The sequence below is a fragment of the Pelodiscus sinensis genome, chromosome 17 (genome assembly GCF_049634645.1).
Source record: "Pelodiscus sinensis isolate JC-2024 chromosome 17, ASM4963464v1, whole genome shotgun sequence".
NCBI classification, from domain to species: Eukaryota; Metazoa; Chordata; order Testudines; family Trionychidae; genus Pelodiscus; species Pelodiscus sinensis.
The window spans coordinates 26,209,482-26,221,851 of record NC_134727.1 but is presented as its reverse complement, the minus strand read 5'-3'; the positions used below and the strand labels follow the sequence as shown (position 1 = coordinate 26,221,851).

At 46.1% G+C, this 12,370-nt stretch overlaps 1 long non-coding RNA gene across 2 annotated transcripts in view; it reads left to right on the top strand.

Annotated features, from left to right (window-relative positions):
- LOC142818731 (uncharacterized) overlaps positions 1-12,370 on the top strand; it is a 37,208-nt gene that overhangs the window by 18,961 nt on the left and 5,877 nt on the right. Inside the window, exons 2-3 of one of the 2 annotated variants that reach the window (XR_012896357.1) lie at positions 1,766-1,853; positions 6,070-7,261. This is a non-coding gene — a long non-coding RNA (uncharacterized LOC142818731). Of the gene's footprint in view, positions 1-1,765; positions 1,854-6,069; positions 7,262-12,370 lie in introns of those variants that run through there. The other variant, XR_012896356.1, reaches the window with a different exon arrangement.

The following is a 12,370-nucleotide window of genomic DNA, read 5'->3' as shown; positions in this document are numbered from 1 at the left end:
ATGAACCTAAATCCACAAATATTCTTGAAACCAACAACAGTATTAACAAGGCAGACAGCTTTTATAAATGTCAGTTTAAATTTTGTACCAGAAAGTTTCCTTTGACTTCACTGGGTGTTGCATCAAGACCACTGACATTTTGTATTCAGATATCACACATGAATTGACCTGTAATTATTTTACACGTCTGAAGACAGAGAATATTCTGCACAGAGAAGCTTGCAATGATGTTACTAACACATGCCTAAAAACGGGTATTTTTCAAACTAGAACAACTAATGTTTCTTTAAGATTTGGCTATCAGGCAGATTCTTTTCAGGGAAATCTGTGTTGCATTTAAGTAATTACCTTTCATTTCTCGGGGCTTTCACTACAAAATTGCCTTTGCAATAAAACATTTTTTTATGTAGTAAGTTTGAATCTGACCAACACGGTGCTATTTTGTGGACTACTAATGGAGTCTGATTCCAAAAGTACATTATGACTGTGCTACATTTTGCAAGAAGGTAGCAAAGGAAGTAGGAACCATTGCTCAATTGCCAGGTAAGGAGACATTAAGCCCACAGTGACTGCCGGTAAGACTTTTCCAGAGATGGTCTGAAGATCAACAAGCTAAAAGTCCTGTAACAAAAGAGGATAATAAGAAATTATAGAAAATATTGAGCTATAAGACATTATATATATCTATATATATATATACACATTTGAGTTTGTCTGTGTGTTTAAGAACTTCTCGTGAACAATAAGAGCTAGGACCACCAATTCAGTATACAGCTTCGTGTTGTCATAACTCAAAACAGGGTAAGGATTTGGTTGTGCCAGGAAAATGAGCTGTGCCTGCAAAGGAATTACTTCTCATAAAACCAAACAGAACAAAAGAATCACCAAGGCAGTTGAAAGAGGCTGGCTGGGGACATGGCCCCTCTCTGGGACTGCTCCAGCACAAGCCTCCCATCCCGCAGGTGCCCTTTAGGGAGGGAGGGGAAGGCTCAACTTCCCTCCCCTCCACCGCCCCAGTTCGTACAGGAACATTGCTGGCTGTTCCCCTTTGTCAGGGAGCGAGGGGAAAGTGCACAGTTTGCAGCATTCCTCACTCTCGCTGGGGAGCACAAGGGATAGACTTGTATCTGGACCGGGACATGCATCCCTTCCCTGGCTGTGCCTGCTGGATCTGCAGCGGCCAGGGAGAGGTGCTTCTTATCTGACCCCAACCTGCTGTGGTGAGAGAGGGCTGGGGTAGTCCTCTCTCCTCAGGGCAGCGTGAATACTGAACCCCTCATGCCCAGCCCTCTCCCCGCAGAGTAATGATTCAAACAAACAGGTACATTTTCATTTTATTTTCCAAACATTAATTGAGTTAAAGACCCAAGCAATGCTGGGCAAATGTGCTAATCAGATCATTATAATAAGAGACTAAGAAAAAACAGAGCAGTGGACGTTCAGGAGCTAGAACATGTGGTTTTCATGTAGAAGTAAGGGAGGAGTAGCTGACAACATCAGAGGCAGTAATGGGAACTAAAAGACCTTTGGGATTTGGCTAGGAGGAGTTGAAGGTCATTTGATACACATGTTCATAGCAGCAGTGAGCCAGTCATGAAATAGAAGGAGATGAGCTATCCAGACAGAGAAGGGAGTGAGAAATGGTGAGTGCAGCAAGGTCTGCTAATAAAGGAGCTATAGAGATAAGATTCTTGGTGACACTGTGAAAAAACTTCTGGAAGCCGAGGTCGCATTCTGTTAAACATGTACCATTTTCATTACTCAGAGTCAGCTTTTCCAGTCATAAGCGCAGCTGGACTTCCTGTAGGCCATCTGAGCAGGAAGAGGCCATGGAGCAAGTGAAGCATAATGAGGTAACTGATTTCACACCTGGATTGCAAGTCGTCAATGGCTAGGAGTGAGGCATATTTTTAAGGGAGCCAGAAGGAAGCTGACACTGATACTGCTTATATTATACTTGTTCTGTAAATAGAGGTTTTTGTCTACAGTTCTTTCAGGATACAGCTACATGGCTGGTGGGAGAGGGGATTCCCACCTGAAGCAAAAAGACACATGGTAGCTATGCTTGAGCTAGTGCCTAAAATTGGCAGTATGGCCATGGCGGCATGGGCAGTGGTTGAGGGGAACCACCAGACTATGTATCCAGAGCGTTGTGCAAGACTGCAGCTAATCCAAGCCACAACCTGTATACAGTCCACTGCTAATTTTAACATGCTAGTTCATGCTCAGACCCAGCCCAGAGCACCCTCCTACACCTCCAAACCCCTCATCCCCAGCCAGGATTCTCCTCCGACACCTTAAACACCTCCTCTCCAGCCCCACCCTTGAGCCCACATCCCCAGCCACAGCCCACACTCCCTCTTTCATGCCAGGCCCCTGAGCCAACCCGGTGAAAATGAGCGAATGAGTGAGGGTGGAGAGAGTAAGCAACAGAAGGGATGGGGGATGGACTGAGCAGTGGCAGGGCCTTGGAGAAGGGCCAGGGCCTCAGAAGAGAGGCAGGTCAAGGGTGTTCAGTTTTGTGTGAATAGAAAGTGGGCAACCCTGCTCTAAAGCAGTCGTAATGCAAGGATGATAATGAGAAAGAGCTTGAGAAGAAGGTTACAAAAGGATTAGGATTCCCACCGTGAAAGGTAATGAGATAAGATTATCTCATTAAACTTGTCCAAAAAATTAAAAAACTTGAAAAGAAGTGTCAGCACTGGAAGGGTAACTGGAAGACATGAGTCTGAGGGTAAATTTGAACAAGGAGAGTGAAGTTCATGGTACACAGGATCAGAGAAGCTTTGAGAATAGGGAGTAGCTTCTAAAAAGGCAAGAGAAACGGACCAGTGGAAGCAGCACAGTTAACTGAGCATAATATGCGAGCAGTAGTAGTTACCTGACATGCAGGTGGAGCTGAGCAAGTTCCTAAGGCCAGATCTACACTAGACCTGGCAGTTTGACTTAAGATATGCAACTCCAGCTACACAGAATACGTAGCTGGAGTTGGCTTACCTTAAGCTGAGCTTGGCGGCATCCTCACAGCGGGAAGCCAATGGGAGCGCTTCCCATACTCCTCACAAAAGGAGGCGTTCCGGATGCCAGCGGGGGCACCCTCTGATCTAAACTCACTAAATTGAACTCCGAAAGATCTACCATAGCAGCGGCGACCTACTTTTTAGTGTAAAGAAGGCCTAAAGGAGGCAATGTGGAGATTTAATAATACAATACATTAAAAAGATTTTACATTCAAGACTATTGATTTCTAAAACTGCAGAGCCAGATCCTGGTTTAAATTGCTGTAGCTACACGAAAGTTACGTTGAGTCATAATCAGAGAGTCAAGCCCTCAGCTATAATATTGACACAGCTTTGGCCTACAAAATGTCTGTTACTATAGGAAGGTTCTGTTTTGCACTAACCCATAATTTAAGAAATGGTTAACCTACTTAAACTATATTTTGAAAATACAATTTGCCTCTAGGCTCATGACTTTTACGGTGGACCCAGTTTCAGAACAATGAAATCTGAAACAACAAAAACTAAGACCTTTATACAAACCAATTTGAGACATTTAAGAAAATGAAAGCTTTAGAATGCTTTAATTATCACAGAATAAGGAGCACGGCTGTAATTTTATCAGTCATATGTTAATATATGCAAAAAGGAACACTCATTCCATCTCTTTTCCAAGCAATCAGCTTTATGCAGCATTTCCAGTTACAGCTGCTATTCATAAATCTACTCCTTGAAGATGTGGTAGTTAATGTCTCAGGATTCAGTGCATTTAGTAGTCTATTCAAAAATATAACTGTCCTTCCATTATTGTAATTTTCAGGTAATTACACAAGAATTGCTAAAAGGGTGCTTTTAAAAGGAATCTAACCCCTCTCAAGTACATAGTGTCTTAAGTAAGCAAATAAAATCAACAAGCCTTTTGCTACCTATATAAAAACCACTCTTTATAAACAGCTTTATTTTAAAGTGTTCCACATAATGACATTTTTTTACTCCATACACTTTAAATATTGACAATATCATTAAAGAAACCATCCACACATTCCAAATCTTTCCCTCAAATTCCAGTGGTCTCTATCAGTTACAAAAACAATGAAGTGCTTTGCCATGATCATCTTTATGTATGGATTAGATTCTTGCACTGTCTTCTTAGTCTCAGTTTGCACATTTTATAACATGACTATCTAGCATTATCACTGCCAAAGTATGTTATATGATCAGCATATTAACCAAAACTAGCAAGTCAATAATTTTTTTCTTTCAAAAACAAGGAAAACCTACTAATATAAAATCCCGTAACAATCTCCACCTTTCTTAGGCCACATCTCCACTTACCAGAAGATCGATGTTCCTCTGGGGTTCAATTTAGCGGGTCTAGTAAAGACCTGCTAAATCAAATGCTGAGGGCATCCCCATCGATGCCAGTACTCCTCGTTGTTGCAAAGAGTGAAATAGATGGAAGTGTTTCTCCTGTCAACCTCCCACTGTGGAGATGGCGCCAAACTTGGCTTAAGATAAGTCGACTCCAGTTATGTTATTTACGTAGCTGGAGTTGTGTACCTTTAGCTGACTTCCCCTCCACAGTGTAGACCTGGCTTTAGTCATAGTGCATTCACTTTCTTAAGAAATATTAGTTTCATTTTCTGACATGTAAGGGAATATGTTTGTTTTCTATAACACACTAGACCAACCGTAACAGAGCTGTGAATACAATCCATTATACCTGAGAAACAATAAGCAGTAAAAATACCATCCTATATTTCCCTTAACATAGTTCTTCAACTTTATCTTGCTAATGCTAATGCAACCTTTTTGGGTTCTCTGACCAGTGCAAGGTAAAAAATTAGGAAATTGGTATACCCTATTGTCAGCCCAATTAAATAAAAATATCACTCAGGCCACATATCAGTGCACTAACTTGTAGTGGTCTGAGCCAAGGCATAAATCCTCATAGATTATTTCCTGGGATTTGGGGCTTCAGCCCTGCAGGCATGGGTTGAACCTCTCTAGTACCTTCAGGACCTGACTGGTGATGAACCAGAGAATTTGCCGAACCACAGGAGGCCAATATCGTCTAGCAGCATTACCAACATTTTAACTGCTTACTCAGCACTTGAACTACTTGCTTAGAAGACATTTAGAGGTAAATTAGAGCTAAATAACAGCACAGACCACTGAGAGCCAGGACTAGTGGCAGTAAACAAACATCATGGGACCACAGAAACTTGGCCATACCCATGATAAGTTGACATCTAGCTAATTAAAATCATGCCAGACTTTGGATGTTGCCGGACAAGAGTGTGCCAGACTAAACAAGTTAAACCTGTATTAAAATATTGACCAAAGCTCTGCTCCAGATAGCTTCAGCCAAATTTGAGCCCTGAATCAAGCAAAGCACTGTGAAATTCATTATTGTTACTCTAAGCATTTCTCATGAGAAGGGGAGTGAGCTTTTTCCACAGACATGGTAATATCAGATCTAGCACTAAGGATCAGAAGGGTAGCCATGTAAATCTTTATCTGCAAAAACAGGGAGTCCTGTGACACCTTAAAGACTAACAGAAAAACTTTTGTGGGCAAAGACCCACTTTGGCAGATGCACAGGTACTAAGAAGTTAACAAAAGAGAAAAGTGAATGCCAAATTAAACAAATGTTCTGGGTACATGGTTAGAAACAGAGAAAAAAAAGCGAAACATACATACTGGTCACAGAAAGTTCCTTATTTTCTGTTGTTTACCAAGCACAGTACAATCCCTACTTCCCTGAAAAACTTAATTCAAAGCCACAGTCAAACATTGTGTCCCTATCAGTTCAGCAGCGATGGAAAAAACAGATTAAGACTCCATAATGAGAAGTAGTAATTGAACAATAGCATAAGCCTTTGAGTTGGAACTCCCTTGTGTTATAATTGCTAATTACAGGTGTAAAGTCTGACCCCTAGTGGTTGCAACTAATCCCACACTAAAATATAATTTTGGACAAAGATCACTAGATAAAGAATTGAAATTCTGAAGGAGAAAGAGGAAGGAAGTAGTAAGATAACATGGACTTTTCCTTTACTGTGTATAGTTCCATCGGACTGGATGTGGCCAGCATCACGTTTCAGACGCAACGTGGTTCTCTTTGCTCATATAAGGTAATCATGTTGCGATCAGGAAAGAATAGCCTCTACGGGGAACTTCCTCAATTGCTGCCTGCGTGTCATTTCAGCCCTGTCTTGGGTGTGGAGGAGGAAGGGGTATGTAAACACAAGAATGCAGTGACCTCAGAACTTAAGTAGATTACTGAGAAGATCTCATTAGAAAAGCTCAAGGGTTTTCTCCAAATAGAAGTTTCTAGAAACTTCAGGGGCCTTCCATAAATCAACCCAATGTTCAGGTACTTTTATGATCCCAATCACTGTAATACTGAAGCATGCTGTGAACACTAACACATTTCTCCTGGCAGTGCCCCTGTGAGATGGGGGTAGGATGGTGACCCACTTTCCTTTGCCCTACCTTCTTTATCATCCCTCTTCTAGATCCACATTCTTGTTCCTCTAGTCACCACCATTCCTGAGCTAAGTCGATTCAGACAAAATGGACTCAAAAGTAAAACAAAGCCCCCAAAAACCTAGGGCATGGCTCTTACCTCAGAGCCTGAGGGACCAAATGGTGGCCCCACAGGGCCCTTTCATCAGTTCTTGGGCAGTGACCCATTCTGTGGGTCAGCTTGCCAAAGGTGAAAGTAAGCTGGCATGCTCTGGTGGGGCACACCGCTAAGAAAGTTGCTCGCTGGGGGCAGGGCTCTGATCCAGCCCCTTTGCCCCATCCATCCCCCCACTTCTGTCCAGATCTGAGGCTATCTGCTATGGTAACATTGGTTTCTTTCTAGTCATTTACCTAGAGGCGCAGTTCTACTGGCCAAACAAGTTAAGGGACCTGATTTGAGCAGATTTGACAGTCCATATTGGCACATACGTGACAATACACTACAGTGGAGCTTCGCTACTACTCACGCTGCTCTAGCTAACATCCGAGCACCTCACAGCGCTCCCTGACATCAGACGTAATACTGCAGTCTTTATTTAAGCCAAACTCCCATGAACAGTTTTGCCAGAGATTGGGCCCTGCATCTTGAATTAAGGCCAGCTCACTCTGTACAAGCAGTGTGCCAAACACTAAACTCAAGACTTGTGATTATCAAAAGCCCATTGATTCTCGGTGCAATTGCTTTTACGTTATCAGCATGAAAAAAGTCATTTGATATTTGCTATGCTACTCAGGCAGAGGAAACAGAGAAATGGAATTTCAGAATGGAGTATGAACATTATCAGTTTATTTTCTTGCTGTCAGGAAAGCTTTCGTAACATTTCTGTGAAGAACAACTTGAAAACATTCTGGAGTGTTCTATTTCCATGTTTCTCTCTTGCAAAGATGCACAACCTCCCCCCTGCCACACACGCCAATAGCTACCATCTTAGGGTATGTCTACACTACAAAGATAATTCGAACTAACAGCCGTTAGTTCAAATTAACTTTCATAGTGTCTATACATGCAAACCTCTTGAACTTAATTCGAACTAGGTAAACCTCATTCTACGAGGACTAACGCCTAGTTCGAATTAAGTAGTTCAAATTAAGGGCTGTGTAGCCACTTAATTCGAACAGTTGGAGGCTAGCCCTTCCCAGCTTGCCCTGGTGGCCACTCTGGGCCAAACCAGTGAAACTCTTCTATCACCCTCCCAGCCCCGGAGCCTTTAAAGGGGCACGGTCTGGCTACGGTGCTCGTGCCAGTTGCAAGCCTGCCAGCACCCAGCCAACAGACCCTGCACCTGGCACGGCATGAGCCAGTCATCCGCTGCCACCCAACCCTCTGCCTCTTCCCGGGACCAGGCTGGTGTGTCACAGATGCTGGCCCGGGGCCGCAAGAGGTGGCCGCCCACCTGATCTAGTGCGGAGATCATGGACCTCATCGAGGTTTGCGGGGAGGCCTCCAACATCCACGATCTCAGCACTAGGCACAGGAATGTGGCTGTCTAGGGCAGGATAGCTGCCAGCCTGGCCAACAAAGGCCACATGCGAACCCCGGAGCAGGTTTGCATGAAAATTAAGTTGGTCCAGTGAGACCCCCGACACTGAGCCCTGAGATTAGAACATAAGAACGGCCGTACTGGGTCAGACCAAAGGTCCATCTAGCCCAGTAGCCTGTCTGCCGACAGCGGCCAACACCAGATACCCCAGAGGGGATGAACCGAAGACAATGACCAAGCAATTTGTCTGTTGCCATCCATCTCCAGCCTTCCACAAACAGAGGCCAGGGACACCATTCCTACCCCCTGGCTAATAGCACTCCATGGACCCAACCTCCATGAATTTATCTCACTTCTCTTTAAACTCTGTTATAGTTCTTACCTTCACAGCCTCCTGTGGCAAGGAGTTCCATAGGTTGACTATGTGTTGTGTGAAGAACTTTTGCTTATTAGTTTTAAAACTGCTACCCATTCATTTCATTTGGTGTCCTCCAGTCTTTCTATTATGGGAACTAATGAAGAACTTTTCTTTATTCACCCTCTCCACACCACTCATGATTTTAGAGACCTCTCTCATATCCTCCCTCAGTCTCCTCTTTTCTAAGCTGAAAAGTCCCAGTCTCTTTAGCCTCTCTTCATATGGGACCTGTTCCAACCCCCTAATCATTTTAGTTGCCCTTTTCTGAACCCTTTCCAAGGCCAAAATATCTTTTTTGAGGTGAGGAGACCACATCTGTACACAGTACTGAAGATATGGCGTACCATAGTTTTATACTTCCCCTCCCCCTTCTTCTCCTGGCTTCCCCCTTCCAGGTCCCTCCTCCCAGGCTTCCCCCGCCCCTCTTTTTTTTACCCTCTCTCTTCCCCTCGTCCACCTCCTTTTCCCAGTCTCCCCAGAGGTTAATCTCCCCTCCCACCAGTTTTGTTAAATAGAGTTTCTATTTTTGAACACACGTGTCCTTTATTTTTTACATCAGGAAGGGGGGCTAGGGAGGGGTAAGTGGAAGGAGATGAGGGAGGAATGGGGCACGAGCCCCCGATGGGGAGGACTGGGGTGGCTCTGCAGGCTCCTCGGGGTGGAAGCTCTCCTGCAGGGCCTTCTGGATCCTGACAGTCCCCCGATTGACCTCCTCGGATGGCAGCCAGGCTGATGGCTGAGTGCTGTGATGTGCCGAGTACGGGCACTCAGGGCACTCCAAGACAGGACTGCTTTGCTGTCCCTCATCGAGGTAGACAAGCAAGTGGGGAACCCTGGGAACTGTCTGTCCGGGGTGGAAGTCGGGTCCCTTTAAGCACAGCCCTTGGCTAGCCTGAGGCAGCAGCTCCAAGCTCTAAGTCCTAACCTGATGCCCTGTTGGCACTGGTTCCAGCCAGCCTTAACTTCGGTTCAGGGTCGACTCAATGTGGACATGCTAGTCCGAATTAGCAAAACGCTAATTAGAATTAGTTTTTAGGTCTAGATGCACTAGTTCGAATTAGCTTAGTTCGAATTAACTAATTCGAATTTAGTTAGTTCGAATTAGTGCTGTGATGTAGCCATACTCTTACAGTGCAGGCCCTGGCCTGTGCAATTCAAAATCCCAGCAAAAATTTTTCTGATTTTTGCTCTAAAATAGATTCGTTTTCTTCACAGTGTTTCCACTGTGCATGTCCACTGTTCTTTAATTCTGATCAGACTGGGGTCTTCTTAAGGGAAATCCTTTCTTGAACAACCTCCATTTCCAGTCCCAAATCCACAGTTAGCTTGAGCAACAGACTGAGTTACATGAAAGAAATAAAGAGTTAAAGAGACCAGAGGGAGAAGCCAATTAACTTTAAAATGTGGCTATATGGTTACAGCTCTCCCCTCTCCATTTTGTTTCTGTGCTGTTAATTTCCTCTTAGAGGATGTAGGACTTTGCATTCATTGGTACTGAATGTTCCTGCGCCCTCACTGGTGCAGTCTCTCCTGGTTAGTTCTATGCTGTGCTATTGTGTGTTTACTACCCTCCCATTTGCCTCGTAGGGTTGCCAGGTGTCTGGTATTCTACCGGACAGTCCGGTATTTGTGCTCTTTGTCCGGTAAAAAAAAACAGAGACTACTGGACATGGGCAATGTCTGGTATTCTCTGATTTTTCTGGCTGTGCACCGGACGGAAGCTTGGCGTGGGCGGAGCGAGCGGCTGGAAGGCGGGGCCACAATCGGTGCTAGGAGCCTGTGATTGTGCAGAAGCCTGGCGGGGGCAGGGGGAGTGGCTGGGACTCCCAGCCACTCACCCCGCCCTCCCAGGCGTCTGCGCAATCACAGGCTCCCAGCGCCGATGGCAGCTCCGTCTCCCAGCCTGGGAGTCCCAGCTGGGAGGCAGGGCTGCGATCGCCGCTCTGGGTGCTTCAGAAGCCTAGCCGGGGTGGGGGGCGTAGCTGGGAGTCCAGAGCGCTACCAGGTGGGGAGTTCCAGCCACTCCCCCCACCCCGGGTAGGCTTCTGAAGTGCCCAGAGCGGCGATCGTGGCCCCGCCTACCAGCTGGGACTCCCAGGTTGGGAGGCGGAACTGCCACCGGCGCTGGGACCTGTGATTGCGCAGAAGCCTGGCTGGGGTGAGGGGAGTGGCTGGAATCGATGAGGCTCCCAGAGCCAATAGTGGCCCCGCCTCCCAGCCTGTACTACTGCAGTGCTTTGTATGGGCACCACAGCAGGCACCCGATGGTGCCTGGAGTGTTTGGCGGCCACTGCGGGCACCTGTGCGGTAGCGCCCGCTGCAGCGGAGAGGAGAGCACAGGTGCCAGCATGCTGGAGTGTCGGCACCACCTTTAAAAAGGTGGCAGAAGGACAGAGGAAGCCCCGCAGGGAGGGGCAAGGAACCACGGGGGCCGCGGAAGAGGGGAGAACTCCAGCCACCGCGAACCCACTGGGAGAGGAGCCGTCTCAGGAGGCAGACGGAGCAAGGGACGGATGCAGGATGTGGCAGGAGGGTAGGAAGCAGCCCGGGACAGGGCAGCGTTGGTGCCTGAGGGCTGGTGAGTTGTGGCACTCCCACCGGCCGGACAAGAAGGTAGGCTTCTTGTCCTCAGGGTCCTGGGCTGAGGCCTGGAGAGAGGGTGGGCCGAGACCTCCCTACTCCCCTGCCCCCCGAAGAGCCTTAATTACCCTGGACCTTAAAGACTGGTGAGACTGGACTGAGCAGGCGCTTACAGGACAACGGTGCCTCTGAGGTCCCGGAAGCATGAAACTGTAACAATCCCATAGAAGATATTACTTCACCCAGCTTCTCTCTCTGATATCCTGGGACCAACCTGTCTCTACCAACACTCCAAACAAGAATAATCAGGCCAGCTTTCTTATGGAATTATCTTAATTTAATTCTTTAGACCAATGATGCAAACCTGAGGCTAGTTAGTGGGCCATCACATGAATGGCCCTCCATCTCGGTGGGCCGCAAGATTGTGGTAACCAAGAAGGTCTCCTGGGATAGGGTAGTTTTGCTGACTGCACTTGTGTACATAGAATTTGTGAGGTGAGCCGATTGAACCATAGCAGCACTTTGATTGGATGAAACGGGAGCACAGCTCTCACAGTCAATGTTGGGTGCAATCAGCATGCACCTCACTCCATGTGTTCTTGCTCTACAAGCTTATCACTTTAGTAATACCGGAAGGAAAAAGAAAATATGTGGATGGAAACCAGTGGAATCTGGCAATTCACACATAGAACTCTAATAGGCTGCACATGGCTTTAGACTGATGAATACAGATACAAATTAAGGCCAACATTTTTAAACTTACAGACATAATATTAGATACCTAAATACAAATCAGGCATGGAACTAAGGGTATGTCTACATTACAGTGTTATTTCGAAATATCTTATTTTGAAATAGGTAATTTGAAATAAGTTATTTTGAAATAACGCATTTACACACAATGCATTTTGAAATAGCGTTTTGCTATTTCGAAATAGCACATCCACACTGAGTGGATGCTGAATCGCATTTAAGGCCAGCCGGAACCAAGTCCATCAGGTCAGGAGTTACTTTGTGCTTAAAGGGACCCCTCCCCCACTCCCCCCGGACAGCTGGTTCTCAGCCTTCCCTGCTTGCTTGCCTACCTCGATGAGGAATAGCAAAGCATTTTGTCTCTGCGTGCTCTAGTTACCCTCACTAGGGACACCACAGCACTCTGCAACATGGAGCCAGAGCTGCCCCTGGGCACTCTGGTGCTTCTCATGGATGCGTTGCTGCAAGCCTGGCTGCATTCCTCCATCTAGTGCGGAGATCATGGACATTGGGGGGTATCCCCTGCAAACCTGAAAAAGGTCCATGATCTCCACCCTAGACCAGGAAGGCGCCTGCCTTTCCGGCCCCTGTCAGGCTCCTGGAAGCTG